The following is a 265-nucleotide window of genomic DNA, read 5'->3' as shown; positions in this document are numbered from 1 at the left end:
ACACACACACACACAGAGGTATATATAGGACAGACTGACTCATCTCACCTGTCTTTCTCAACACTGACTGCCAACATATTCTTGTGTACATGCCACATTGCTTAAGAAAAAGTATTGAAATTTTGTAGCACAACTGCAGAAAAGTTTTAAAATTAATTTTATAGCCGTAATTATACAACTTCTGTTACTGTCAGGTTGTTTACTGTCGAGTACGCCTAAATACAACGACTTTTATGAGTTTCAGCTTTTAAACAACCCAAGGTTT

General features: G+C 35.5%; 1 protein-coding gene across 3 annotated transcripts in view; it reads left to right on the top strand.

Moving 5' to 3' along the window:
* pla2g15 (phospholipase A2, group XV) overlaps positions 1-265 on the top strand; it is a 9429-nt gene that overhangs the window by 7793 nt on the left and 1371 nt on the right. For 2 of the 3 annotated variants that reach the window (XM_035665761.1, XM_035665760.1), the window contains exon 8: positions 1-265. This exon is cut by the window's right edge and continues 1371 nt beyond it. The gene's annotated coding sequence lies outside the window, so the exon portion shown is untranslated. The other variant, XM_035665759.1, reaches the window with a different exon arrangement.

Source organism: Morone saxatilis, unplaced genomic scaffold, assembly GCF_004916995.1.
Source record: "Morone saxatilis isolate NCDOM2014 unplaced genomic scaffold, NCSU_SB_2.0 Contig2, whole genome shotgun sequence".
Classification (NCBI taxonomy): domain Eukaryota; kingdom Metazoa; phylum Chordata; class Actinopteri; family Moronidae; genus Morone; species Morone saxatilis.
This window is presented reverse-complemented; position numbering and strand designations above follow the sequence as displayed.